The sequence below is a fragment of the Ambystoma mexicanum genome, chromosome 11 (assembly GCF_040938575.1).
Source record: "Ambystoma mexicanum isolate Mex_15411 chromosome 11, UKY_AmexF1_1, whole genome shotgun sequence".
NCBI classification, from domain to species: Eukaryota; Metazoa; Chordata; class Amphibia; order Caudata; family Ambystomatidae; genus Ambystoma; species Ambystoma mexicanum.
In genome coordinates this window covers 449,887,167-449,914,649 of record NC_090934.1, presented here as the reverse complement: position 1 = coordinate 449,914,649, position 27,483 = coordinate 449,887,167, and positions in this window count along the sequence as shown.

Here is a 27,483-nt window from a genome sequence, read left to right as displayed (position 1 = left end):
GATACTTAGGGATGTCACAGTGGGTAGCTCTTATGTTGCTGGATGAAACAACTCGTCGCCACATAGTGTAGTTTCCTGTAAGCACCTCCTCTGCTGTTGTGCTCTTTATGCAGGGATTCACAGGCACCTTTTGCCTCACTTTCAACTTAGCTCTGTGAGATTAGCATGTGTTTTGACTTTCCCGGCTTGTGAAATAACCTCAGCTCATAATGTTCTTGTTCGCTGCAGGGTGGAGAGCAGCCTCATGAGTCAGGGGGGAGCAGGCGCCATCTCGGAGGGTAAAAACCTGCTTGTTGTCTTGTGTCCTTTAATATACCTCCCCTCGCCGGGGTGCCTTCATCTGGGGTCTGCTCGTTCCTTCCTGGTCGGTGTGGCCAACCGGAGGGGGGGTCCAGTGAGATGGGCAGTTGTCCCGCAAAGCTGGCCATTAGATATTAGAGGGTCCAAGGTTTTACATCAGTCAATTATGGGACGGCCCCAGGGCGCTCCACCCTCGATGGTTCTAGCCTTGTATGAGTAGGGGATCCGCACAGGCAGGAGCCCCTGATGTGCACCAGGCTGCCCACTGTCTGGAAGGACGGGCTATTGTACTCGCAGGATGCAGATGTCACTGGGCCCAGCCCTCTTTTCCCAACCGTGAACACCGGTAGCTAAAAATTGGGTCAGCCATGTTTTCCAATATGGCGCCCCAGACCTATCTGTAAAAACAGACTCCAGTCAACTTTTTTAGCCATTTCTTTTTGGAAAGGTCCTTCTTGTGTTTGTCTCTGCGTGCCAAACCAGGTTTGGTCCCTTTGTTCATTGGCCTTTGGCGGGCTTCAGTGCTGAAGCCCTCCTCTGGTGCCTGAGTGTCTGGGGTGGACAGGAGGTGAGGGAGGTGCCCAAAACTCCCTGTGCTTAGTCTCCAAGGAGACCTGAATGCACTCTGGCATAATTGGCCGGCTGGCTGTCCGCCAAGGACAGCCACCCTGCTGGGTGAGTGACAGACGGGCTGGAATGAATGGGGGAAAACTGTTTAAAAACAGGCCTCTGGGACTTGGAAAGCAGAGTCGACCACAGGAACGAAAGAATAGAAGGAGAGCTGAAGGAAGATGACTGCTGCAACTCCTGCTCCACTGGTGAAGCCCTGCTGCAGGTCCGAATTGCCTGAAACTCCATCAACAGAGAATCCCTTCTAGGTTAACTTCTTCCCTTGAGTTTGGTGGGAAGAACCAACCCATAAGCCGCCTTGACACCGTCCCCATTGTGGTCGATTTTTCTGCAGAGTGCTGTGGAAAACCAGATAGCCAGTGGGAAGGATACCAGTTTGTGGTCTTTAAGGCAGTCGCACCTTAAACCGAAGTTTTGCCAAGATTGTGGCTCTTTCCTGGGCAGTGCAGGAACCTCCCGATGTCATCCTTCTTGTTCCCATGACTGAAGCTCAGGAACAGCAAGATCTGCAGGAACTGCCAGGAACAACTGCCTCAGCAACAGCTTTTCTTCACTTACAAGGTACTGTGCAAGTGTGTTGCAGAATTCTGGTCGGCCACGGTGAAAGTTTGTGAAACTTTCCCGACTTTGAAGGCTTGGCCTTCCCTAAACCAACATCTAACTTTTGTCTGACCAAATTCTTCTAAGATCTGTGGCAAAGATTACCACCAGAACTGTGCTATCCTATACAAGACTCTGAACCATTGACTTTGGCACAGGCCTATTGAATTGAATTGCTGGTTGTAGTGAACTGAAACCCCTTTGCCCTGCCTATGAAAGTATTTGTGCTGTTGATTCTTATAACCTTGTCTTTTTACCACTTTTTAAAGTAACTGAAGTGCCATTTTGCTCCCACTTCAGGGGAGCTGAACATGTTCAGAAACTGATTGGTTGTGTATTGTAGTGTATCATATTGTGATATTGAGCTGCTTTTGCTAGTGGAATGTTTTCCAAATGATTGTGTAAATAAATGTATATTATTTTACCAAGAAACCTTGAGTAAGTGTTTGTTTGAATCACTGTAATTTCTAGTCCTTTGTGTAACCTGTTGTACGGCTCACTTTACTCTTGAGATAAGTCTGGCTGCTCAGCCATCGCTACCACTTTACTGTGTAGTACAGGCTTGTACCAAAGGTGAATTTGTACTGACACTTGTAATCTTAATTGTGTGTAGTGTTCCCAAAGGGTACTGCATATGATTCTGCCTAACAGGGCTCAAGCCGCCTTCCGGGGCTGCTGAACGGAGCACACATGGAGGAGCTGCTCATCCTTGCACACCCTGGTGGCCAGTGAATATCAGTTTTTAAACCATCAATCAACCCCAAACATCTAGTACACCAGAAGGGATCTGAACCAATTGGAATACAAGTGAATTGGAAGAGCAAGATTGTGGACTAAAATGTTAGCAATTAACTTTCAGCGAAAGATTGTCCAACTCTTGGCTCTGTTGCACACGAACACCTCGGTCAGGGTCCGCTTGACTCAGGAAGGCTTGCTTTCCGATGCCTTTGACACTAAGGTTGGGGTCAAGCAGGGCTGTTCACTTGCATCCACGCTCTTCAACCTATACATTAGCGATGTGGAGGACATGTGGCAGGTTCCTTCCATTTCCCTGGTTAGGTTGGGGAGTTTGACTATTGACTGGATGGCCTTTGCTGATGATTTTATTTTATTTGACCGCACTCCACGTGGCCTACGTAGAAAGATGGATATTTTCTTTCAATATGCAATGGTGAACAATCTCTTCCCTAATGCTTCCAAATCCCGAACAATTGTGGTCACTAAGAAAAGAACTAGCAAATCATATATTTGGAAGATGGGTGATGGGAGATGATTTGGTGGAACAGGTCCAGGCTATAACATCACACATCGAAGTACATTTAAGTACACTGTTCACTGGGGACAGTGTTCGAGCTGCTTTACCGCGTTGTGCATTTTCGCCGCGCGAGGACTTCTGTGTGTTTTCTCGTGAACCTGCAATAAGCAGAGGACTGCTACACTGAAGGAGGACGTCATTAAGGGCTGCACCGGTGTTTTCCTGACCGAGGAAAATTTGAACTGGAGACTCTTTCATTGTGACTACCTCCTCATTACGGCCACCTCCTCATCACAGACATTTTTTCATTACGGCCACGTGTGCCTTATTTATGTCTTACTCCGTAGCTGTAGTCTTTTTAATTGAAATTTGCATATTTGACTCTCGTGTGTTTAAACTGACACTCCCTTCTCTTTTTCTTTTTGTAGAGCCATACTGATTGGTGTGTGGGTAATTCCCGCCCCCTGGCCCTCCTCCCATCGTGTACTTTTACCCAGTGTGCAGCACACCTGCACACGCACATCGAAGTACATTTAAGTACACTGTTAACGGTGAACGGGGAGTGGGGTGTGCTCTACAAAATAATCTTCTTAGCGTGCCCCTTGCTGTTGATGTACACGGGTAAGCCTAGAGGTAAAAGTGTTATTTACTTCATCAACGCTTCAGTGGTGGCATTCTAGTCTGATTACTGATAACCTGACTCTTATTCTCTTCATTTTGATAAAGCAGTACTGCATATTATGTCTAAATCCAGTATGTCTTTAAAAGCTGGTATGCCAAAAATGAATGCTGATTTATATAATGTTTCTCCTTTGGAATTTCGAAAGGTATTCTTAGCAAAGAGAGTTAAAGAGAATCTTGAAAAGAAAAAACAACGCTCTATTTCTTTAAATGTTGACATTCGTAATTTTTGTAAAGTAGACGGCTCCAACATGAAAAATGTTCCTATTAAGGATAGAACCAGTGTGCCTGATTTAAAATTATTGTGCTCTCTGTCAGTTGCCGCTCAGACACAAGAAGCTCGGGTGAAAGGGAACCCACCAGAGCAGAACAAAACACCAGCAATCATTCTTAATAAAGAAATAGCTGATGCCTCTATTGCTTTAGCTTGTGGATCAGGTGATATATGCATAACTCAAATACCTGAAGCCACGATTGGCTTACTGTCAGGCTTAAACGGCATAGAGCCTGGAAATCTGCCCTTATGTTCAGTTCAGGCTCAGCATTTGCTAAGAATGGCCCATGACAAATTGACATTGATGGGTGAAATTGATGATAAAGCAATTGAGTTTATGAACTCATCAAGTGATCATGAACATATTGCCGCTGAGGTACAATATATTTGCTCCAACTCAGGCGATTTTATACACCTCAATGATGGAACTAGAGGGCAGAGTTTGCCAATTAGTGAAGGCCCCTCTGCTCACCAGCACAAACACAAGGATCAAGATAAGCAAGAGCTGTATAAATCGCCCGTTCTTTTTGACAAATCTTCACCCAATATGTCCAATAGGTCCCTCTCTTTTGTAGCACCTACACCTAGGCATACACAATTTCAGGCACCCATGGATAATCATCCATATTTCATTCGGGGCCCCCAGGTGACATTTAATAACAATAGATTTTCCTTTCCTGAAGCGCCGGCTCTTAATAACACGCTTACAGCAATGAATACGGCGCTTCTTTCCTTGGCCAAGTTATATAAGATGCTGGACGACAAAATAAAAAATCGGATTGAAATTACTCAGCAATCCCATGCGAACATCATGCATGTGATTAGTACAAAGTTTTATCAACAACCTAAACTCTTGACTAATGCTTTTAGTCAAGGGACTCAGACTTGTTTATCTGATAAGGTTATCTCTATTCAGCCTGCTTCAGATGTGCCCAAATAATTTACCTGTTCTAACCTTGTTGTTTATGACGGTGCTGCTGTAGTTCCACAAGTGTGTTTGATGGAGGCTTCTTCTATGACCAAAGAACCACCTAAGAAAGATCCGATAACAACTTTAGCCCAGCTGTTTACTAACATTAAACTAGCCTCTTTTGGTGTTCCAGGTCAGTCTGACCCTATCACTGTAAATCAGCTTTCTAGTGAAGTGAACAAGAGGTCTAATGCCAAAAAGAAAGCAACCAGACTACTTACAGCAGCAAAGAAAAAAAGGCGTTTGTCTTCAAATCATTAATCTCAGTCTCAAAATAAGGCATCTTTAGTATATCAACCTCTTGAGGACCTAGTAGCGACAGCAGCATCAACATCGCTAGCAAAATCTGTTCCTATGTCAAAGTCGTTAGACTGTATTCTAGCCTCAAACCTAATGAAATATCCACAAGTACAAATGGTCCCAGTCAATCTAACAATACCTATGGTCATGGCTGCAATTGAGCCATTGCAATGTAACTTGCGTGCTGAGAGTCTTCATATAGTTGAAGGTTCGGTGACATCTAAAGACTGCATGCTACAAGAGTTACGTGATGAGATTCGTGCCTCCTTTATATATTACAACAAGGAGAACGAAAAAATAAACAGTTGATGTTGGTCTCTAAGAAAGAGACATCCAACGAAGTCAGTCAGATGCTCCAAACCACCAATCCGAAAGCCAATTTGCTTTTGAAAGGACCGGGCTGCCTAGTGGTGATAACGACGCCTTGGCATCAATGAATCCTACTAGACCTGCTCTTCAAAAGTCTGAAGGTAGGTCAATACTACGACAAAACAGTGAACCTAGTTCCTTTCCCTCCACCACCAAGAGCCATTCACAATATAAAAGACATCATCGATTGTTGATTAAATGTCGTGGTCACCCCTTTGCCAGATATGATATGAATCATGCTAGTGTTCTCAACATCTGTGCCGGAATAACGGCCTTAGAAGATCTAACCTCCACGGACATTGACTTAGTGGAATTTGTTAACCCACCTGATTTATCTGAGGTGAGGTTGTATATTCAATCTGGGGTGATAATCAATACATTATGGCTAGCGCATACTGCTTTTTACAATCTGGGCTTTATTTAAAGTCAAGATGCGCATGAGCCAGAACAATTGGTTGAAAAATTGAGGGTATCTCAATCTGTATTTTTGGGGACAAAATGTCTTACTTTCAAATGTTTATTCAAACAGCAACGATGCTTGGATGCACCATAATTATGGTGGTAGTTCGTAACAATCCCGGGTAGTTACCTCTATCAGCCTCATCTCCTGGAACACTAGGGGCTTCCAACACCTTATTAACACCAAAAGTAGAGATCTTCTACAGTATGATATTATAGTCCTCCAGGAGACGTGACTGCGTACTACCCCAGTATGGGATGCCTATGATATATACTTAGTTCCTGCCATCGTAGCTTGTATAGGGAGGCCAATGGTAGGCCTAATGATGGCATTCCGCAAGGATACACATTTCGATGTGGTTTGGCATAAGTCTCCATCGCCATGTTTTCAAATTATAAAAATACGAAGAAATGTAACTTGTTGTGCCATTGTAAATGTTTATTGGGGTAAGAAACATCTAACCTCAGATTACTTTTTTGATCAATTCAATGGTATATTGGATCAGCTTTTACTGGACAAAACTATTGTGGACTCCTTCATTATGGGTGACCTGAATCTACATTTATTGTCTGAATCTGTGTCTTCTAGAACTATGGACGAACATCGCTGGATTAAGCTAATGGCTAACAGAGATTATGTGATGTTGAATGGGGCAATTCAGGGAGATGTTCCCCCTAGATGTACATGGCATAGCGAGGGCTGTCATTCCACGTTGGACAACATTTATGTCAATAGCCACTATTTCTCAAAGATTTTATCTTTTAATGTAAAATCTACAGTAATGAGTGACCACAGTCAAGTAACTTTGACCTGTCATTGGCCCCTGTCTCAACCGAGACCTGTAAATTATCATTCAACAAACTTAATTGTAAATAATGCGGGTAATCGTATAAAATGGTCGAGGGCTAAACTACTCTGTTAGAAGCAAATTTTGAGTGATAGCCACAGGGGAGCCAATCTCTCTGACATCCCTTGCTATATAGATGCAATGCAAATGTTTTCTTCTGGAGGTATGAAAGCTCTTGGTAGTTTCCTTAATCAGCTTCACTGTTTTGATTTGGAGGAAAAAGTGTGATTCAGATGGAATATATAAAGATGTTGTCTAGGCATCCCACGAATTTGAGTGATAATTATGATCAGATAAAACAGCTAAAGTATACGTACAAAAGATGGCTTTTGGTTCGGCGTGCCTTACAATATCAGCGTGATGGCGAAGCCATGCTGAAACAGATCCTTGCGAAATCATCAGGGGGCATCTGGGCACTTTTGAATTCTGCATGTTGCAAATATCAGTCATCTGTTCAGATTAATCCCGTTTTGGAGCGCGATTGGATAATTCACTTTGATAACATCTACCGTACCCCTTTTCCAGATCTGAGCCTTGATTGGAATGTTATTGTTGCCGATCATATGGTTAATTTTGATCTAGATGACATCATTCATGTATAGTTAAATTAAGTACCTCTCGCGCCTCTGGCCCCGATGGGCTCCATAATGCATTAATCAAGCAGGATTCAGTTCTATGGGCAGAGATATTATAAATCATTTTTTCTGAAATTATGAGATCTGGGAAACTGCCTCAATCTTGGAAAACCTATGTGATTCTTCCGATTTTCAAGAAAGGGAACCGTGCCAATCCAATATCTTATAGACCCATCACCCTCCTGGATTGTCCGGGAAAGATCTTTGCACGTTTGATTTTAAATTAATTTAATAATTGGCTTAATAAATCAAATCATCGTGACCCGTTTCAAACGGGTTTTATTCCAGGGCTGGGTACGGCGATCAATTTAACTGCTCTGAATGTGATTATTGCTCAGAGCAGACAAACTAAAAAACCTATATACATGGCTTTTGTTGATTTTAGAGCAGCGTTTGACCTGGTCCCTAGGGAACTTCTATTAAAAAAAATTAACTGATTTGGCTTACCCCTGGCACATTCTAAAATGGATTCTGGAATTTCATTCTAATACTTCTATCCAAATTCGCTTGAGTAATGATGGATATTTAACAGACCCGATTGAAACCACACGTGGTCTTAAACAAGGATGTTTGTTGGTCTCTGCCTTGTTTAATTTCTTCATTCTTGACATTGGCCCTGGCTTTCGTAACCTCATAACAGATACAATTAAATTAAAAGGGTCAGCAATTAATTAGCTTCTTTATGCAGATCATATCGTTCTCATATCAAAAACGACAATTGGATTGCGGAACATGCTGAATGCATTGGATGTGTATGCCATTAAAAATTGTATTAGCATTAATCTAAAAAACCCAAGTATTGCAATTTGATTTAAAAAACAGACAAAAATGCAATCAGTGGAGTTTGCAAAATACCAATTTGCAAGTAGTTCACTCTTATATCTATCTGGGAATATGTGTGAATAATTGCAAATTGAATAAGCCATATGAAGATTATCTTCACCTGAAACAGAATACAGCTTTATCCCAAATGAGACTTATTCGAGCCAAATATTGCAAATTCTCCATTGAACCACTAATTGTATATTATAAACAGAAGTACATTCCAACTATCCTGTATGGTTCTGAATCGAAAAAATGTCGAAATTATACCTATTGGGTGAAATACGAAAATCAATACTGGAAGAAGTCTTTACTACTTCCATTGTCTGAATCCATGCTGGTAATTAGGCACAAGTTGGGTCTCATCTCAGTATTTGCAATTTACAAATGGAAAATATGTACATTGTATAGAAAATGTATTCTGAGAGAAAACAATAATGGCTTACTCTTGATTCTATCCAATTATCTACTAACATCTAATGAAACATTTGCAAAATCTTGGTGTGCGTTTGCAAGAAAATTTTTAAAAGGCGCAGACATACCTGAATCTTTGTTGATACAAATCCCAAACAAGGCTAAAATCAAATTATGGCAATCGGATTGGATAAAGACAAGGGCAGTATGTATGAATCTACAGAAATTCAATGGAAATCTGTTTGTACATAAAGTTTATGGACAGGTTGAAAAATACTTACAGCAATCTCCCAATTCGAGTCATCGTCAGGATTTTATGAGGTTCAGACTAAACATATGGCCTACTAAGGAAATAATGTATAAATGGGGAAAATCTCTGAAAATGATAATACATGTCGATTTTGTAATCAAATGCTTGAGACTTTGAAACATCTTATGGTGGAGTGTGAAATTTTGTTGCCTTTGCAAATTTTTTATTTTAAGCCACTGTTTGAAGCTGAACAACGGTTATGTACTGAAGAACTATGGTCAAAAATGTTTAATTGGAATTTAAAGTCCATGAGATATGCAGTTGTGAATTATTTGAATCATTTAAAAATTAAGGTCCATGGCAATAATGTAGAAGTTGACAGTGATACTACGGTGATTCATATTCCTGGACATAAATCTTTCTTGTAGATTAATTGAATGAATGTATATATAATTGAAATGAAGTTATTATATGTATAATTCAACTTTTATGAGAATAATCTGTTTTCTATTCTTTTTCTACTTTTAATGCTTTTTTCTATAAATATGTTGAAAGGTCTGATTAATTTTCGTGACCAAAACAACAATAAAATAAAAAAAATAAAAAATAAAAAAATAACATATTTAGGCTATAACTTTACTAATAAATCTAGCCTCAAGATGTGGAAACTGAGCCTAGTAGAAAAAGCGTCTAAACTAAAGATTCAAATGAAATTTTTGAAGGTTAGGGTATGTAAATTTTCGCTCTTACCGATCAGATGCTTTTATCTTGCGAAATGTGAGCCGGTTCTTTTGTATGGTCTGGACATTTGTACCCATGATATGAGCTCATACCTGAATGTGGTTCAGGGGAAAATGTGGAAAGAAGTATTGGGCCTATCCATGGCAGCCCCCAACGCCATTATCCGTCATGAGTTATGTCTTATCTCTCTGAAAGCAAGATTCCTGTGGAGACAATTATCTTTGTTTAGAAAGATGAATGATCCACCCTATATGAGTTGCTAAATAAGGTCATCAAATCCAGGTCAGTAAAATCTATTAGAGGATTCTGTGATAAAATGAATCTTCTATTAGATACCCTAGGTCTTCGTTTAGAAGACCTGGTACAACGACCGGGATTAGTCAAGAGACTTCTATTTAAGGCAGATTGGGTGGACACAGTAAATGGCATAGAGTCTTACTCCTACTATAAGGAGTATGCTAACTTTGGACATGCAAGGGAATGTATTCCCCTTTATATACAAAGATTCCCTTGTTATAGGGCAAGATTAACATATATGCGTTTTAGACTCAATCAGATGCTGACTTTAGAAAGGATTCGGCACTGGGGACATAAAGAAGAGGTGCCTAATCAAGATTAAATCAGCTTCACATGTCGCTTCTGTGGAGGAACGGACATGCTAGAAACACTTAAGCACCTGGTCTTAACTTGTACCCACTTTGAGTCTAAACGAGCGCTCTATCTTAAAGACAGACTTAACAGGGATCTTGAAATGTCTATCCATCTGTTTTGGAGTCGTTGTATGTGGGGTGTAAATATTTCTTTAATTCTTGCATTAAATGTATTGCTTCAAAATATGATGGAGGAATTGGAAAAAAGGAACTTTATATGTAAGGTCTCTACAGAGGAATAACAGGAAGGGACAGAAAATGGAAACGAAATGGAATACTATTACATTATTAATTAAGGGCTGGGAGAGATATTTTAGGAACATTTTATGATAATGCTTGTGATTGTGATGAAATTTCTTCTAAATCTTATATGCTGTTTTATAAAATGAATTGTATATTTGTATTGTGTGCAAAATGTTGTATAAGGTTTTATGTAAACTAACAATGCAACAATTAAAAAAAAAAGTGAATTGTAAGACATCCTTGTCCAATTTTGGTAATGTGGACGGAACGGCAGGCTTATCTCTGCAAGGTCGTGGATTGTTGGTTAGTTGCAGCACAGCGAAAATACAATTATTACCCAATGATTAACAGTACTGTCCAGTCAAAGTTGTATACAAATATTTACTTTATTATTACTACACTAGACAGTTCTAGCATACTACAATTATGACTCGCCCTGTAAAGGAACACCGAGGACAGACAGTTTCACGAAGGAAAGGGGTGCACTCTGGATACTGACAGAAGGGTAGTTGGTAAATTAATCATTCTAACAGTTCAAGGTTATTTGGTTCCAGCAGCAAGGGGGCAAAGGGTCATGACTGTCTCTAGGGGCCTTCGGAGAAGGACCAGGAGGGCATAACCCCAATGTACCTGGTACTGAAGAGGTTCTCGGTGCTCAACAGTGTTGAGGTGGTTCCAAGGTGCTTTGCAGCCCTTGAGACAGAGTTAGTGGTGGGAGACTAATGCAGGTACCAGTCGGTAGCCAGTTCGGTAAGCGAGGCTGGATGGCTGTCTGCAGGCTGTCCGGCGCAGTGGCTTGGGGCCAAGAATCATTGTATTTGCACTCGTTGGCAGATCTAGAATGCTGGTCAATGCGGCATGGATAGCTCTTGTGACAGTGGCATGACAACAGTCAGCAGGGCAGCTGGATGCGGTTTGAGGACTGAACTGTCGCAAAAATGTCCTTAAAAGATGGACACTGGATGATGCTTGTGTGGCATTCCTCCAAGCTTCTTCACATGGCTTGTGTCCTTTCAAGGCTCCAAAGATCAGGAGAGTTATTGCAGGCAATGGCCTTATCCTTTGCCTTTGTCCGGAGGATCAGGTTCAACCTCAAGGTGAAGTACTGGCTTAGCCATCTGCATTTCCATGCTTGGAGGCCGGAATGTGCTTGGTGTCCATATATAATCCCTGTAGGGATATGGCCCACCGCAAAGGCTTAGTGTTCTCCCCTTGTATGGCCATTAACCATCTCAGAGCCCTGTGGTCCATTTGGATCGTAAAGGGAGACTCAAAGATGTAGGGTTTCAGCTTCTTTACGGCCCACACGACCACATATGCCTCTTTTTCTAAAACAGCCCAGTTCCTTTCCCTTTTTGTCAACCACCTGCTAATGTAGACAACATGTTGCTCTACCCCGTCAGAGTTCAGCTGCGCTAACACTACTCCAATCCCAAAATCACAGGTGTCCATCTGAATAATGAACTCCTGACCATAGTCTGGCACTTTCAGAACTAGGGTGCTGCACAATCCATCCTTTAAATCCTGAAATGAGGTTTGACATGCAGAGGTCCAAGTTACCTTCTTTGGCATCTTTTTGGATGTTACATCTTTCAGAAGCATGGCAATGATCCCATTCCCTCTGATGAATGACTGGTAATACCCAGTGAGACCTGGAAAGGCAATCAACTGCGTCTGCGTGGTGGGTATGTCCCAATCCTTCACAGCATGTACCTTCACTTTGAGATGTTGTTTCTTACCTCCACCAACCAGGTGTCCTTGGTAAGTCACTGTACCCTGCACTATCTGTCACTCTGTGGTATTGATAGTCAGGCCTGCATTCTGCAGTGCCTGAAACACTTGTTTCAGGTGAGATACAGAATCCTCCTAGGTTTGGCTGAACATAGCAATGTCGTCTAAATAGATGACACTGAATTTTTCCAGTCCAGACAAAACCTGGCTAACCATCCTCTGAAACGTGGCTGGGGCATTCTTCAATCCAAAGGGCATCACAGTGTGCTGATAATGTCGTACCAGTGTTGAGAATGCTGACCTCCCTTTCACTCAAACTGTCAAACCAACCTGCCAATACCCTGCTGTGAGGTCAAAAGTACTCATGTACTTGGCAGCGCCAAGCATGTCAATGAGCTCATTTGCCCGAGGAAGGGGGTGAGCATCTGTCTTCATGATAGAATTGAGCCCCCTTTAGTCCACACAAAAGTGAACTTCAGTCTTCAAACCACTGGCTAGCCCAAGGGCTGTGGGATGGCTCCATCACTCCTAGGGACAACATCTTGGAAACAACATCTTGGAAACTTCCTCCTTAATGGTGTCCCTGACCTTATCGGACATCCAGTGAATTCTACTCTTCACTGGCTTACTGTCTCCAGTGTCCACATTACGGGTGCACCAGTCTGCATGACCAGGAGTCAGAAAAAACAGACCGGCAAACTGTCCCAGTAACCAGCGACAGTCTGTCAGTTGCTGTTCTGACAGGTCTGCTGCAAGGTTTACACCTTCAACTGACCCCTCTGTGACTTCAGTGCGCAGGAGGACTGGGAGGTGATCAGTCTCCTTCTCAGTCTCTCCGTCAGCCACTAACGCTATGACCAAGTCATCCCGGTTATAATGGGGTTTTAGTCAGTTGGCGTGAAAGACCCTGCCCATGCACATCTGTTTAGGTCCTTTCACGTCACTTAGATAATTCACTTCAATGACATTTTCCAGCACACAGTAAGGCCCAGTCCGCTTGTCCTGAAGGGCACTGGGTTTGGCAGGGTCCATAATCCACACCCACTGGCCTGGAGAATAGACTGTCACTGTGGCCTTCTGGTCGTGCCAGTGCCTCATCAGCTTCTGATTGGCCTTTAGCTTCTTTGTTGACTGTTCAATGTACTTTGCCACTCTAAACCGAAGGCCGAGTACATAGTCCACCGCATCTCGTGATGGGGATGAGGGTTTGCTTTCCCATCCTCCTTCACTAGACTGAGGGGACCTCATACAGGGTGTCCAAACAGAAGTTCAAAGGGGCTAAACCATACTCCTTTCTGTGACACCTCCCTGAATGCGAACTGTAGGCATGGCAGGAGAATATACCATTTTCTCCTCAGGTGCTCTTCCAAGCCACTTATTATGCCTTTCAGTGTCTTATTGACCACTCAACAAGCCCATTGGTGTGTGGATGGAAGAAGGCAGAGAACCGGCAGGTGAGTCCACACTCTTCCCACATAGCTTTCATATACGCCGATATGAAGATTGATCCCTTGTTAGAAACAACTTTCTTTGGGCATCCAACACGGAAGAATATCCCAATCAGAGCCTTTGCAACCACAGGGGCTTTGATGCTCCTCAGAGGGACAGCCTCAGAGTATCTTGTGGTGTGATCCACCACCACTAACATATATCGGTTCCCTGAGCTGGTTTGAGGATACAAAGGATCCACAATATCCACGCCTCGTCTCTCTAAAGGCTGCCCAACCATGGGTAGTGGAATTAAGGGGGCCTTTGTGGCACCTCCTGATTTGCCAGAAGCTTGACAAGTCAGGCAACACCAGACAAATTCCTTAACTTTTATGACAAACTGCGGCCAGTAAAAGTGCGCAGACAACCGGTCCGATGTCTTAGTCACTCCCAAGTGACCCGCTAAAGGATTTTAGTGAGCCAAATCCAATAGGACTTTTCTGTGGCATTGGGGAACCACCAACCTTCTGGTGTCCTCGCCATCAGAATCTTTTGCTCACTGTGCAGGAGTCCATCCTCCCAGTACACTTTGAACAGTCCAGGGGCCTCGCCTTCAGCCTGTTTTTCCGCCTGTTTCCACGGACCCGCCATTGTGCGACACTCTTTTTGTGTTGTGTAGAAGTCAGTCTGATCTGGGCCCCAGCTGATGCGAACTCATCCAGCTTGGGTAGACCGTTCAGATCTGCACCCACGTGGTCCTCCACCTCAGGTTCTTTCACTGCGCCAGGCAACTCTGAAGTCACTGGGTCCCGTGCTACCAAACTAGGGTTCTCCGTGGCTACTAGCCCCTCTCCCGCAGATGTAGGCAACTCAGTAGTGGGTGGGACTGGACTAGGGACTTCCGTCCATGCCGGTCCTTCCAACAAGCCCTCTGGAAGCACTGAGGACCCTATGGCTTTCAGAGCATTCAGTCTGGCGTTCTCTTTGGCCCTGGATTGTGTAGCCGCTGCAACTATTTTGAGATCAGGAAGTTCATTACCCAACAAACATGGGACAGGGATGGAGTCTTTCACTGCTACACAGTGCTGGGTCGTTACAGCTCATCTGCTGAACTCTACTATCGCCAAGGGGCACTTACTTTTACCATCAAATCCTCCTACGTACAACTCAGGCCCATCAATATATTGAACTGGCTGTACCCACTGCCGGGTGACAGAGGTGACGCTATCCGCGGTGTCTCGGGCCGCAGGAGTTTGGTGTCCATTGATGTACATGTACTCTAGATAGAGTTGAGTATTATTGGGAACTGGGGTCCCCTCTGGAGATCCGGTAACGTTCCCACTCAGTGTAACCAATCCACATTCGGCCACTCCCTGGTATAGCGGGAAATCCCCCTCTGAGAGGCCCACACTAATGATGGCCTCCTCCATGAGTCCAACATTCACTATGGCTTGCTTGGGTAAGCCCTTGCAAACAGGATCCCCTTTCCTATGGCCCAGCTCTTTACACACAAAACAACCTTTGGGTGGTGAGAATGCAGGTGTCCAAGTGTTAGGGGCGCCTGCGCTCTTCTTTTTGGTGTGCACAGCTGAACTAGAGTTTGGGGGTTTCCCTTTCTTCTTTTGGGGACCTGACTTTGAAAAGGATTGGGCCAGACATTTTTTCTTCCCACCCATGTTTACTTTTTTGTCTGTCGATTTCGCTTCCGGTTTGGGTGTTCTGGCCTGAGCCTTTTTCTGGACTCGAGTACTCACAAACCTGTCGGCAGCCTTTACAAGCTCCCTAGGGTTTGTGATAGTCTTGTCCACAAGATGCTGATGTAGGTCAACCTCACAATTTTTCAATACATGCTCTCCCGCAATCAAATTGGACATTTCTTTAAATGTGTCAACTTTGTTACCTGTCACGCACCCGCTCAGAAGTTTCAACAACAAGAGTGTGAACGCTTCAAATGTCTGCCCACTTTTCTATCCAAGCACTCTGAAGCTCTTGGGATACTGTTCTGGGGTTTTACAGAACTTCCTGGGGAGGGATGCCTTCATGCTCTCATAAACAGGCCTGTCCTCAGGAGTTAACTGAAGAATTGCATCAGTCCCTGGTGTCGGTAAGCGACTCATCAGGGCTGCACCCCACAATACCTCATCCACCTCCTGCAGCTGGAATGCCAGCTTGAGCACTTCAAACCAGTCGAAAATATCCTTCCCCACCTCACAAGTCTGTACTAAATCTTTTGGGATGTGCTGTCGGGGCTTATCCCGGGCACTCTGATTTGAGCCACTACTTCTGTTCTTGCTAGAGGCGGACCTGTTGGCATATTTCTGCTCTTCAAGCGCCAGCTTGCGCATCTCTATGGTGGCCTTGTACTGCTGTTTCTGTTCTTCTAGCACTAGTCTCCTCTCCTCGAGCAGGAGCTTCCTAGGCACTACCTAATTTACAGCCAGAATAATAACTGGGACAATTAGAGACCATGCTGAGGCCTGGGACCTGCAGGATGCCGCACTAACCCATGTCCTCACTGACACTCTTGAGTGTAGAGAAAGCACACTTGCCCCCAGTCAGGATGATTGTTGAGAGGCAGTGCTCATGCAGTCATCCTTGTCATTTTCCCCCTCCGGAAGGTCTTGTCTGTTCGGGTACATGGGGCGTAGCCTGACCCATGGGGTCTTCTCCCCAACCGCACTCACTTCTACCCAAGCTTGGAGGCTGGTCAGCAACTCAGGTTTATTAACCTTAGTGCTATGGGAAGTCCCCTCTCTTGCCATAAGACATGCAATACATCCTTGGTCATGCCTTTTATAGTCTCCATGTGAAGCTCCATGACTATTACTCTTACCGAGCAGGGACTAAACGTTGCTTGCAACAGTACTTTTATCGTTGGGTGACTAAGCTGTGCGCAAGGCTCAACTACTCTGATCGCGTGCCACCAATGTGACAAATCAACTTCCAGTGCTCCAGTGGTCCAGGGATCAATATCGGTTTCTAAACCATCAATCAACCCCACACCTCTAGTAAACAAGAAGGGATCTGAACAGATTGGAATACAAGTGAATTATAAGACATCCTTGTCCAATGTTGGTAAGGTGGATGGAACAGCAAGTTCATGGATCATTGGTTAGTTGCAACACAGCGTAAACACAATTATTATCCAATGAGAAACGGGACTGTCCAGTCAAGGTTATATACAAATATCTACTTTATTATTACTACAACAGACAGTTCTAGCACACTACAGTTATGACCCACCCTGTAAAGGAACACAGAGGACAGTTTCACATGGGAAAGGGGTGCACTCTGGATAATAAGAGGAGGGTAGTTGGTAAAGTAATCAGTCTTACAGTTCAAGGTTATTCAGGTCCAGCACCAAGGGGGCAAAGGGTGATCACTGTCTCTAGGGGCCTTTGGAGAAGGACCAGAGGAGCAGAACCAAAATGTACCTGGTACTGAAGAAGTTATTGGTGCACGACTGCATCAAAGTGGTTCCAGAGAACTTTGCAGACCTTGAGACAGAGTTAGTGGTAGAAGACAACTGCTGGTACCAGGCGGCAGGCAGTTTGGCAAGCAAGGCTGGACGGAAGCCTGCAGGCTGTCCGGTGTTAGGAAAGATTTCGTAATTGTAGGTAATTTTCCTTCCATGTGGCAACCCCTAAACTTTTTGCTGTTGTTTTTCACCTTGTTCTTGACTTTGCCAGAGAAGTGCAGCCTTCTGCCGCACTCCTCTGGGCTTTCGCTCCTTTCTTACAGGGAAACTGACATGCCCTTAAGACAGTCAGTACCGGGGAACGCTGTTTCCCGTAGTTTCTTTTATCATGTTGCGGCTTTCGTGCAACATGACACAAGAGGGCACTGTAAGCTAAATTACAGCTCTCTTGGGTCTCTAGCCTTCTACAGGCCCTAGATACTCGTTTAGGATTGTATCTGATCGGTGCAAGTGATTCAGGGACGGGAATGGTGGCAGCGATCGTTTCTTGTGTTTTGAGCTCCTTTTGGCGTTCTAAGCGCATTTCTCGCGCTTAACCCAAAATGGTGGCCTGGCTCCCAAAATGGCCAGACCACGAGGCTCCTTTGTCCTGTCCGCTGACCGTCTTGCTCCCTTCACCTTCCCCAGGTCGAGCCGACCCGGGGCCTTCCTTATTTGGGCATGTACTTTCCCGCGAAACACGGATGCTTTCGCGGGCTTCTACATGTCTTGTGTGTGCCTCCAGGATGTGGGCTGGGATGTCTGGTCCCAATACACATCCTGGGTGCCAGAGAGTCTAGGGTGGTGTGAATGCCTGGGACCACCGTGGTCCGTGATTGGTCCACGAATGGTGTGAGTGTTGATGAGCGGATCTCCCATTGGGTCCCCTCCGTTTTGGAGCGAAGGGAACCGTGGATACGAGGGGGCTGGAAACACCACTACCATGTCGATCTCCTGAGTTCTCACGAACGAAGGAATACAGGAGCCAAGTATCCTGCAACCAAGAGGCTGGACCGAGGAATCGCTGGTGACCCGCTGAAGGACTTCTCCTCTGCACTGCTGTCGCCTTATGAAACCCTTTTCACCTTTGATCGAACCAGAAGGCCTGTACTGGTGCTTCGCAGCTATTCTCGGCATCATCACCATCTCCTGCCAGTAAGCCTTCGGAAGCGTCTCTGGGCCATCCAGCTGACTGACCAGCTTACACGGGAGTCTTGCTCTGTAACCGCCGCCAGGTTGTGTAGTATTTCGAGTCCTGGTCACTCTCACACGCTTCGTACACTTGGCGTTCCCAGTTCTGAAGTGAGTAGTGTACATTTGGCTCAGATGCACACGGCCGCTCCGTTGCCCTGCTGTGGTAACAAACTGTGCGGGTTTCTTCGATTGGGACGTCTTTTTACTCAACACGACGACGAGGCGTTCCCTGCACTTCTGAACCTGCCAGCTACTGAAACGGACGCGGAGAAGCCTGGGTCTGCTTGCATCGGGGACCGGTGAGTAGCATAGCTAGGATCTGGTCGCCCTCCTGCAGGAGCCCATTGCTTTTCCCCGCTGTGTCAAACAGCACCCTTTTCCGTACTCGCGCTCTGCTTCTGCCCACTGTGGAGGCTGCGCTTGAGTTGCGGAACTTGTTCTTCTTCTTTTGTGCACTAAACTGAACTGCCTGATTTCCCTCGAAGAGCTTCTCCTTTTGCCCGTTGGCACCAGCGCGTGCAGGTACTTTTGAGCACAAGGCTCCACTCTTCGCAGGGCTCGGACTTCCATCTAGTTAGGTGCCTCTGAAGGCGAACTGGCTCTAAGCATTATTTCGCACTGCCTGTCTTCCTTCCCTTTTAGGTGGACTACCCATTTCGTGCATCTAACGCTTGAGACTGTCGTATTTGTATATATATTGTGTTGATATGGTATGTGTTGGTTTACTATCGTTATATTGTGATTTTCTCGCTACGGTCATTGTTTTAAAGGCCTTGAAATAAATGTGTATATATTTTTAATATAACAACTGTTTGGAGTAGTTTGTAAGTGATATTGCTTCGTGTGCTCATTGCGGGCTTTCAGTCACCCTCACCCCTCTTGAGACCTAGTCTTGACCGCCGCGATTGCTACCTTGATTGGTCTGGCTCGTCCAGAGGTTACCCTGTTCCAAGTAATTAGGTTGACCTTCTGAACTTCTGCGCCACCAGGACAGAGTTCAGAAATCCGTCTTAACAAATTGGTGTACAGCGGTGGGATACGACTGAAGGTATCCAGTGTTGCGCACGAACTAAGGCATTTTAGGTTATTCCAACCAGGACACGTAGTGAATTGTTGTAGTATAACTTTAAAAAGGCCATAGTCCTATCTAACAGTATGGAAACAAATACCTTGTTAACTTTAAATGCTTCCAAATCAGAAACATTGAAAAAGATGTGTGCGGAGAGAGGTGTTTCCTCTCAAGGCACGAAATTGGAAATGATCCAAAGAATCGTGGCAAGAAGCGCAGCTTGACGCTATAACTTCTGAGGACAGTGCGGAAGGTGGTGGGGCTGCTCTCACTGGTAGAACCGACGGTTCTGCCGCTGCACTGATCCATCGCGACCACGAGGACAGGGAGGACGAGATGTCTCATGTTTCCTCTGCCAGTGCTGATGGGGAGGCTATGCTTGAATTCAAGAAGCAAGAGCTGCGGGTTAGGCAGCAGGAGCTTGAATTCAGCATAGCCAAACTAAAAATCGAACAGGCAGAAAAACAAAAAGACAGGGATCACCAGTTGGAACTGGCCAAGCTTCAGTTTGCAAATGGGTCCAAGGGTCCTGGACATGGGTCTGGGGCTTCCTCTCAACCACGGTTTCTGAAAGATCTGCTCAGTGTGTATGAAGAAAGGAATGACATTATGGACTGGCTGAATGCGTTTGAGTATGCATGCGAAGTTCAACAAGTTGACAATGCTGAAAAGATTGCCTGGTTACTCAGCAGACTGCCCCATTCTGGCTGTAGTGCCATTATGGAAATGTCGAAGGCTGAGCGAGCTGATTTCGCAATGTTAAAGCAAACTCTCATTTTAAAGTTTGGGAAGACTCCGGCCCAATATTTGAAACGTTTCAGAGAGTATAAGAAAAAGGAAGGTGGTACTTGGGTATCTTATGTCACTGAATCCTTGAAAAACTTATCTGGCTGGGTCGAAGGTTATAAGGTTTCTAACTTCGAAGGCATGATAAATCTTGTCATGCTGGAACACATTTTTGCATCTTCTTCCCCGGAGCTTAAGCAGCATTTGGCCGATTCGAAGGAGATAGATCCTAAGAAGCTGGCCATTGCAGCAGACTTATGGGTGTCACATCGAGTGTCCCATAAGGACAAAACTCATCCTGGTAAGCAGGAGGAAGGGAAAAAGTCCAAAGATATGGAGGGTGGAGAATCTGATAAATCTTCTTCTCATAAGGGCCACAAAAAGAAAAATAAGGGTAAGACACAAGAGAACTCACAGGGTAGTGGAGGTCAGCCTCCGAAACAGAACTCTGGTTACAATAAGCCTCCCTATGTAAACAGACCCAATGGATCTTGTTTTGCTTGTGGAGCAACTGACCACGTGAAGGGGGTTCCCCGGTGTAAGGTTAGACCTTTGGGGGTCCACTCCACTAATCTGGCCTTCTCCTCCTACGAGGAAGAAGAGATTACAGGAGCATCCTTCTCCTCAGACTCATTTCCCAGCGGGATAGAGGCTGAGGTAGTTTTAGTGTCCCTGGGTTCCTGGGAGCCTAAAGTCGCAGAGGCTTATGCTAGGATTCCGGATAATACCAAGCACTACTTTAAAGACAGTGTGCTGATCAATGGAGTAGATACTCCAGCTCTTGGGGATAGTGGGTGCAGTCGCAATGTAGTGGATTCTACCTTGGTAGACTCAGAGGAAGTTGCCAGAGCTACTCTGATGCCCACTAAGTTGGCTGACGGCCCACTCCGTATGTTCCCAGTAATACCTGTAAATCTTACTTTAAATGGTACAGCAGTCAGGATTCCAGTGAGCATTCAGAGAAACGTCCCGGGAAAGGTCTTGTTAGGTAATGATCTCAGAGCTTTAGGGCTCGTAGGAGACACTGCCGAAAGACCCTACACACGGTCTCAAGCACGGGCAGCATTGGCCAAGCCCAATACGCTGCCCCAGCCGAAGGGGAAACCCAAGGCGAAAGGAGTCGACAAGTCAAGACGAGGGAAAGAGAATATTCCCCCGAGCTCGCCTACCACTGCGGTGGAGGAAGTTGGTCAATCGCCCGGGCCTGACGAGGAGGTGGCGATGCCTGAAGTATTTGACCCCAACGATCATCCTGAACTAAAAGACTTGTTAGTTGAAGGAGGTCCTGATAGGGACGAATTCAGTAAAGGCCAACGTGAGTGCCCATCTCTGGAAGGCCTAAGGAGACAGGCCTGCTCCCAGCTTGAGGGTGAACCTCCTGGGACGCATAGGATTTATTGGGAAGGTGGACTCCTGTATAGTGAGCCCACAGAGTCTACAGAAGGAGACCATAGGAGGTTGGTGGTTCCCCTTGCTGTTAGGCCCTTCCTCCTGCAGTTGGTGCATGAAGTTCCCCTTGCTGGTCACCTTGGTATGAAGAGGACCAAGCAAAGGTTATCCATGCACTTCTACTGGCCCAAGATGGGGGTGCAAGTAGAAAGTCACTGCAGGAGTTGTGCCTCCTGCCAGTTGTCTGGTAAGGTTGGCGCGACAATCCAAGCTCCGTTGGTACCGCTCCCAGTTGTGGGGGTACCATTTGAAAGGGTAGGGATCGACATCGTTGGTCCCCTTGACCCGCAAACATCCTCGGGCAATAGGTTTATCCTGGTGCTGGTCGACCATGCAACCAGATATCCTGAGGCCATCCCATTGAAAACTGTAACTGCCAAGTCAGTTGCAAAAGCTTTACTTGGCATATTTACTAGGGTTGGCTTCCCTAAAGAAGTTGTGTCGGATCGTGGCAGCAACTTTATGTCGAAGTATATGCAGGCTATGTGGAAAGAATGTGGGGTCACCTACAAGTTCTCTTCTGCATACCACCCCCAGACCAATGGTCTGGTGGAACGTTTCAACAGAACATTAAAGAGCATGATTGGGGCTCTGGAGGAACCTCAGAGAAGAAAATGGGATCTTCTTTTACCATGCTTACTGTTTGCCTACCGAGAGGTACCACAGGAGGGTGTTGGCTTCAGCCCCTTCGAACTTCTGTTCGGTCATCCCGTACGGGGACCCTTAGCCATCGTCAAAGAGGGATGGGAGATGCCCACTCCCCCTGTTACTACCAACGTAGTTGATTATGTGCTAGGGCTCAGAAAATGGATGGTACTTCTGATGGGCTTGGCTAGTGATAAATTGAAGGCAGGACAAGCGCTGGTGAAACATTGGTACGACCAGAAGGCTTCCCTCATCAACTTTACACCTGGTCAGCAAGTCCTGATCATGAATCCCATAAGGCCTCGAGCTTTACAGGACAAATGGTCAGGCCCTTACACAGTGGTGGAGCCCCTGGGTGAGGTTAACTATTTAGTGGACCTTGGAAGGCCTGGACAGGCTCCAAAAGTGTTTCACGTGAATAGGCTGAAGGCTTTCGTCCCAAGAGTCGAAATCGCAGCACTGCTACTGGCTTCAGATGTTGAGGAAGAGGAGTCTGAACCTCTCCCCGACCTGTTCCAAAGCGGTCCTTCAGATAGCTCCTTTGAGGGTGTCCGAGTGGCCCCTCACCTGACTTCTGATCAGCAGGCTGAGGTGAAAAGTTTGCTTAGGCAGTTTTCCCCCCTGTTTTCACAGTCGCCTGGTTTGACACCTTGGTGCAAACATAACATTGACACAGGAGACAGTGTACCTACCAAAAGTAGGGGATACAGGATGTCAGACAAAGTACGGTCTTATATTAAGACCGAGGTCAACAAGATGTTAGACCTTGGGGTGATTGAACCCTCTAGTAGTCCTTGGTCCAGCCCTGTGGTTTTGGTTCCAAAGGCAGGCACTTCTGAATTGAGGTTCTGCGTGGATTACAGGGCTCTGAATGCTGTCACCAAGACAGATGCACACCCCTTGCCTCGAACAGATGAGCTGGTGGATACTTTGGGTGCCTCCAAGTACCTCAGCACGTTTGACCTCACTGCTGGCTATTGGCAAATAGCTTTAACAGAACATGCCAAGGAGAAAACAGCATTTTCTACTCCTGACGGCCTTTACCAATTCCGGGTTATGCCGTTCGGGTTGAAGAATGCACCTGCCACTTTCCAGAGGCTTGTGAATCATGTGTTGAATGGGTTGGACGAATTCTGTCTTGCATATCTGGACGATATAGCAGTTTTCAGTGCCACCTGGGAAGACCATGTGAAACACCTCGGGATTGTGCTCCAGGCTCTTCAGAAAGCACACCTAACCATAAAGGCTAATAAATGCCAGATTGGACAAGGCTCAGTGGTTTACCTTGGACATGAAGTAGGTGGAGGGAGGATACAGCCTCTTCCCAGTAAAGTACAAGCAGTACAAGACTGGCCTACCCCCACTACACAAACCCAAGTGAGAGCCTTCTTAGGACTCACGGGGTATTACCGCAATTTTGTGGCAGACTATGGCACCATAGCTGCCCCTCTGACTGCCCTCACAACTCCGAAGAAACCCAAGAAGGTATCTTGGACCGACGAGTGTGAGAAGGCCTTCAATGGCTTAAAAGACTCCTTGTGCCAGGCCCCTGTCCTCAGGGCCCCTGATTATCAAAGACCTTTTATCGTGCAGACGGACGCCTCTGACACTGGGATAGGAGCTGGACTATCACAAGTAGATGAGAAGGGTAAGGAACACCCTATTGGTTTTATTAGCCGCCAGCTTAAGGACAGAGAGCTCAGATGGTCCACGGTAGAGAAAGAATGTTTCTCTGTTGTGTGGGCCCTAAGGAAGCTGAGGCCCTACCTCTATGGGACCCACTTCGCTGTGCAAACTGACCATAAGCCTTTAAAGTGGCTAATGAACATGAAGGGGGAGAATCCAAAGTTGCTTAGGTGGTCCCTAAGTCTACAAGGCTTCGACTTCACTATTGAGCATAGGCCAGGTGTCCAACATAGCAATGCTGATGGGTTGTCCAGAATGTTTAACCGACCTGAACAAGAGACTCATCCAGGGGTGGATTAGTTCCCCCTGGCCATAGTCTGGGAGGGGCGAGTGTTAGGAAAGATTTCGTAATTGTAGGTAATTTTCCTTCCATGTGGCAACCCCTAAACTTTTTGCTGTTGTTTTTCACCTTGTTCTTGACTTTGCCAGAGAAGTGCAGCCTTCTGCCGCACTCCTCTGGGCTTTCGCTCCTTTCTTACGGGGAAACTGACATGCCCTTAAGACAGTCAGTACCGGGGAACGCTGTTTCCCGTAGTTTCTTTTATCATGTTGCGGCTTTCGTGCAACATGACACAAGAGGGCACTGTAAGCTAAATTACAGCTCTCTTGGGTCTCTAGCCTTCTACAGGCCCTAGATACTCGTTTAGGATTGTATCTGATCGGTGCAAGTGATTCAGGGACGGGAATGGTGGCAGCGATCGTTTCTTGTGTTTTGAGCTCCTTTTGGCGTTCTAAGCGCGTTTCTCGCGCTTAACCCAAAATGGTGACCTGGGTCCCAAAATGGCCAGACCACGAGGCTCCTTTGTCCTGTCCGCTGACCGTCTTGCTCCCTTCACCTTCCCCAGGTCGAGCCGACCCGGGGCCTTCCTTATTTGGGCATGTACTTTCCCGTGAAACACGGATGCTTTTGCGGGCTTCTACATGTCTTGTGTGTGCCTCCAGGATGTGGGCTGGGATGTCTGGTCCCAATACACATCCTGGGTGCCAGAGAGTCTAGGGTGGTGTGAATGCCTGGGACCACCGTGGTCCGTGATTGGTCCACGAATGGTGTGAGTGTTGATGAGCGAATCTCCCATTGGGTCCCCTCCGTTTTGGCGCGAAGGGAACCGTGGATAAGAGGGGGCTGGAAACACCACTACCATGTCGATCTCCTGAGTTCTCACGAACGAAGGAATACAGGAGCCAAGTATCCTGCAACCAAGAGGCTGGACCGAGGAATCGCTGGTGACCCGCTGAAGGACTTCTCCTCTGCACTGCTGTCGCCTTGTGAAACCCTTTTCACCTTTGATCGAACCAGAAGGCCTGTACTGGTGCTTCGTCCCTTGGAATAGCGGGAACAGCTATTCTCGGCATCATCACCATCTCCTGCCAGTAAGCCTTCGGAAGCGTCTCTGGGCCATCCAGCTGACTGACCAGCTTACACGGGAGTCTTGTTCTGTAACCGCCGCCAGGTTGTGTAGTATTTCGAGTCCTGGTCACTCTCACATGCTTCGTACACTTGGCGTTCCCAGGTCTGAAGTGAGTAGTGTACATTTGGCTCAGATACACACGGCCGCTCCGTTGCCCTGCTGTGGTAACAAACTGTGCGGGTTTCTTCGATTGGGACGTCTTTTTACTCAACACGACGATGAGGCGTTCCCTGCTCTTCTGAACCTGCCAGCTACTGAAACGGACGCGGAGAAGCCTGGGTCTGCTTGCATCGGGGACCGGTGAGTAGCATAGCTAGGATCTGGTCGCCTTCCTGCAGGAGCCCATTGCTTTTCCCCGCTGTGTCAAACAGCACCCTTTTCCGTACTCGCGCTCTGCTTCTGCCCACTGTGGAGGCTTCGCTTGAGTTGCGGAACTTGTTCTTCTTCTTTTGTGCACTAAACTGAACTGCCTGATTTCCCTCGAAGAGCTTCTCCTTTTGCCCGTTGGCACCAGCGCGTGCAGGTACTTTTGAGCACAAGGCTCCACTCTTCGCAGGGCTCGGACTTCCATCTAGTTAGGTGCCTCTGAAGGCGAACTGGGTCTAAGCATTATTTCGCACTGCCTGTCTTCCTTCCCTTTTAGGTGGACTACCCATTTCGTGCATCTAACGCTTGAGACTGTCGTATTTGTATATATATTGTGTTGATATGGTATGTGTTGGTTTACTATCGTTATATTGTGATTTTCTCGCTACGGTCATTGTTTTAAAGGCCTTGAAATAAATGTGTATATATTTTTAATATAACAACTGTTTGGAGTAGTTTGTAAGTGATCTTGCTTTGTGTGCTCATTGTGGGCTTTCAGTCACCCTCACCCCTCTTGAGACCTAGTCTTGACCGCCGCGATCGCTACCTTGATTGGTCTGGCTCATCCAGAGGTTACCCTGTTCCAAGTAATTAGGTTTGCCTTCTGAACTTCTGCGCCACCAGGACAGAGTTCAGAAATCCGTCTTAACATCCGGCGCCCTGCTTGGGGCCAAGAATCGATGCCTCTGTGCTCGTTGGTGGATCTGGAATGCTGGTCGAGGCAGCTCGGATGGCTCTTGTGACTGTGGCGTGACAACAGTCAGCAGTGCATCCAGATGCAGTTCGATGACTCAACTGTCTCAAAAATGTCCTTAAAAGATGGATGGTGGATGATGCTTGTGTGGCACTCCTCCTAGCTCCTTCACAGGGCTTTTGTCCTTTCAAGGCAGACACCCCAAAGCTCAGGAGAGTGATTGCAGACAACAACCTTGTCCTTTGTCCAGAGACTCTCTGGCACTTCCCACCTAGGAAGCTTGCTGGCAGAACCTAGCAGGGCACCCTGTGTGCTGGATGGGTCCTCTGAGTCCAGTATCTCCCTCTGTGTCCTGGGAAATGTTTAGGGGAGGGATATTGCTTCCCTCTTGGAACTCCTGGCCTTCCTTTACTGGCAGATGATGTAAGGTAGACTGTACCTTCAGCTCAGGTCCAAGTACTTCTTTGTACTCCTTTCGAAGTCTTCATATGATCCACTAAGTGAGGGGTTCAGCACTCTGTTAAAGCCAAATGGGCCCCAGTGATTGGTGCAGGCTAAGCCTCCCTTAATGAACCAATCCTGGGTCCCCACAGAAATCTTCTGTTCTGCATGAAGTCAGGACCAGAGTGCTCTGCAACAGGACAGAAAAGGGGGTGACAACAGATAACTAAGTCCCACCCATCTCCCTTTCTGTTGTAGATCAAAGTGTCTATCTGGTTAACTGACACCTCTGTGACTCTTGATTAAAGTGCAGGTTTCCCTTGAAGTTTGTGCTGGGAGCAGACTTCCTGTCGCCCCCAAACCACATCCATCTCCCCTCTGAAAGGGGTCAGCTCTGCAGGTGTTTGCCTACCGTAAATATTGGACCCAGACATGCATTTCACTGTCTTTCATACAGAGGGGTGGGAATTAGCTTCAAGTTGACACATTGCATACCAAAGGGGTGTTAGCCCCGCCTTTCCCGTTGCCTATTCCAGCAAAAGGAAAGGAGATCCATGGAGCCTTTGAAATTTAAATTAATTTGCCCATACTTGAGGAAGGTGTGCCTTCCCCCTCCTTGAGATGCTTGGATGTACCCGGGGATGTCACATTCCAGCTGAATATGACAGGGGAAGACAGCACCTGTAG